This window comes from Pholcus phalangioides, unplaced genomic scaffold (assembly GCF_987345545.1).
Source record: "Pholcus phalangioides strain wild (caught in Gottingen) unplaced genomic scaffold, Ppha-v1.0 ptg000015l_1, whole genome shotgun sequence".
NCBI lineage: Eukaryota > Metazoa > Arthropoda > Arachnida > Araneae > Pholcidae > Pholcus > Pholcus phalangioides.
The window spans coordinates 11,662,450-11,666,075 of record NW_028301608.1 but is presented as its reverse complement, the minus strand read 5'-3'; the positions used below and the strand labels follow the sequence as shown (position 1 = coordinate 11,666,075).

General features: G+C 36.2%; 1 non-coding gene across 1 annotated transcript; it reads left to right on the top strand.

Annotated features, from left to right (window-relative positions):
- The first annotated feature begins 3,249 nt into the window (after positions 1–3,249).
- TRNAA-GGC (transfer RNA alanine (anticodon GGC)) lies at positions 3,250–3,321 on the top strand. The gene has a single exon. It is a non-coding gene; the product is annotated as a tRNA-Ala (tRNA).
- The last annotated feature ends 305 nt before the right edge of the window (positions 3,322–3,626 follow it).

Below are 3,626 nucleotides of genomic sequence, written 5' to 3'. Positions count from 1 at the left end.
TTAGGTTTTCTGAAGATTGTTCAGCGGTGGTCAAAAAATCGAATAGAATGCTTGGTCTCATTTTCAAAAAGGTCTCTTCGCGTTCTCCTAAAGTCATTGTTCCGCTATTTCGAGGCTTAGTTCGTCCTGGACTGGAGTATGCTGTAAGGTTTTGAAGACAATACCTACAGACGGACATAGACTTGGTTGAAGGGGTGCAGAGAAGAGCGACGGGTGTCCTTATTGGCACACGGGGCTTGAGTTATGAAGAGAGACTTCATTTTTTGAATATGTTTACATTGGATGAACGCAGGTGTCAAGGAGATATGATCGAAGTGTTCAAAATTTGCAATGGGATGGACAGGATGGACCATGAACTTTTAGTACACCACCAATCGACTGCTTTTACAAGGGGACACCAGTATCGATTGGTGAAGGACAATGCAAGACTATGGTGTCGCAGGGAATTTTTCTCTAATAGGGTTGTTAATAAATGGAATAGCTTACCCCCGGAGGTAGTAAATTGTAACACAATTGGCACGTTTAAAAAGAAATACGATAAACATGTTGGGGTAAATCGAGAAGCTATCCATACTTAGAATAAGACAACCATAACTATTCTTTATGGGCATTGTATAATATTTTATCATGTATATATATTGTTTATAATTTGTGTTAATTGCATTTTTAATGAGGTTGCTGTATTTTTGAAATATATGACATCCATATTTTTATGGGCATCTTTTTCTCAGCCACCTCGTTGGGCATTTTGCCTGTTGTGGCGTTGTATTTGTATTTGTATATGGTACCCAACCGAACTTTGATCCTCGGTCAGCGTGATTAGCGGTTGTGTGATAATATGGTAAATATGATAAATCTGTTATTACCAAGCATCATTGGTAAATTTGATAAATATTAAAAAAATCCCAAATGGGTCTAGTATGTGCGATGAATGTAGTCGGACCCCTAATATAATAATTGTGACAAATTTTAAGATCGTACCTCGACATAATGATATTAAACATATGTGAATAATTTCGTATAGTACGATTTATCATGTTCACCAACCACGAGACAATTGAGTATTGCGCATAATCGCTGATAAAAGTGATCGTTTATTTAGTACTTATTAAATTCACCAACGACCCTTGGGCAGTATGCATAATCACAGGTAAAAGTGATAAATTTAGGGAAATTCATCAAACTTACCAAAATGCTCGGTGATTACGCATAATAACAAATTATCATATATAATAGCTGGATTTATCACATTTAATGTAACAGTTATATATTTTTCCTCTGAAGACGGCATCCACCGCTTGTCAAAATGCATTAGCAGTTTTGTATTTTTCGTATAATTGCCTTATTCGTCGGTGATTTCTGAGAAATACAGACTAATTAAAAATGTGGGAATAAGGGTGTGTAGTACTTCAAATATAAGTGTAAAACGTTTCTCCTCTCATCAACAACTAAACACTCAGAAATTTCTAAGACTCAGCAAATGCTACAGAAATCATGGTTCGTAACTCGATTCTCACTGTTGAACGGATTATTTTCCACCGGTATACATCAGAAAGTTTCAGGTCACACAGCCGGCTATTCCATCTTCGAAATACCCATTATCGTCAGAATTTGACCTTCTCCAATGGCTTCATCTACGAAAAGAATACGAGTATCAGTCTCCAGAGAGAATCTGTTTCAAATTAATAACTTGATGTCTTTTTTTTATATATATATATTTTATTTTTTATTCTTGCGGCTTTTCTATTTCGTGGTACATTAACTCATTTTATATATAAAAAAACCCTGTATAAGTATGAATAAGAGGCGAATGGATGGATGACCTTCCCTTTTGTGTTATAAATGCCTCTGCATCGGATTAAGAATACTTAGTCTCCATAGTAATGTTCTTGTACTTTCACATCACGAAGTCGTCAATCATAATTTAATTCCAATTTCATCTCTATCTATCTATCTCTCTATCTCCACATATATATATATATTTATTTTTTTTTTCTGTCTCTCTCTTTGCCCCGTGAAATTTTCTAGTGACCCACCCAGCCAACGCGGCCATAGTTCCAGCATAAAAGTATATATTATCGCCCGTCATAAAATGATGGATTACGCTGTCTCTGGACTTCAAATAATCCACATACACTGCCAGCAAATTCCTTTTTTCTTACTCTTTCTCCTCCTCTGCCACATCCTTTCATTTCATACATTCATTTTTATACATAGTGAGGAAGGAAAATGCCCCCTTTGCCGTTTTGCTGTGGAATGATAAAAGTCCTGATCGGAACTTGTGTTTGGTATTACTTTTGAAAGCCACCAAGATTCCAAAGATGGATTAAAGAACCATTATTCCCTACGTGATCGTCTTTATCGACGTGTTGAAATACGATGGGATTATATAAATTGAATATTACTTTTTAGGCCTAGCATTAATGTTAGGATTACTATGTTATTATCTATGTTATATACTTTTAATATACGAATTGTTTCATTAAAGTGCGATTTAAATTATTTTTTTTAAAGTTTCTCTGGATTTCTACAAGTGCGTAGTACTTTACTCAGAAGAATTTTCTGTTTTATGCTGTGAAAAGCTTTTTAATATCAAGAAAAATGGCTTATATACAGTCGAATCCCATTTTAACAAATACCGTTATAGCGAAAATCTCGTTTTAACGAATATCGTTATAGCGAAAATCTCGTTTTAACGAACACTTTTCTAATCCCCCAAATAAGTTTACATAAGGAACAATGCTAGGCAAACTGGAATTCCTTTAACGACATTTCGATACAACGAAGTGATTCCTCCGGTCTCTTGGCGCGTTCGTTATAACGGGATTCGACTGTATAACATTGAAGTTTATAAGAGTGCTCTACCATCTAAGCTATGGAAGCAGATAGAATATTTCAACCTTGGAGCGTATATATATATGTTGAAAGGCACCGTACACGGACGGCGTCAACAATCAACTAATAGCTCGTGAATGACAAAGGCCAACCAGGTGGCCATATGCATATAGAAACGTCCTCTCCACTTGTCAATACAAGATTCATCGAAAGACTGGTTATTTGTGGAGATGAAGATTTCAAGGAAGAAAATTCATCACGGCCCCCACGGGGATTCGAACCCCGGTCTCTCGCTTGCCGGACGAGTGCTCTACCATCTAAGCTATGGAAGCAGATAGAATAACGCTCCAAGGTCGATGAATGGCAGTCGAGTCCCCGTATATATATACGCTCCAAGGTTGAAATATTCTATCTGCTTCCATAGCTTAGATGGTAGAGCACTCGTCCGGCAAGCGAGAGACCGGGGTTCGAGTCCCCGTGGGGGCAGTGATGAATTTCCTTCCTTGTAATCTTCATCTCCACAAATAACCAGTCTTTCGATGAATCTTGTATTGACAAGTGGAGAGGACGTTTCTATATGCATTGAAGTTTATTTATTTTATTTTTATCCTAGCACGATTACACAGGTTATCATGTGTGTTTTTAATATTTGAGTCATTAAAGTATAATTCTATTTTTTTAAAGAAGTTTTTCCTAATTCATGCCGTAAGCATGAAGTAATTTATAGTAACTGCATTATTATCCAAGTTAAATTGATTTCAATCCCAAAATAAAATGTTAGTGAACCCTCA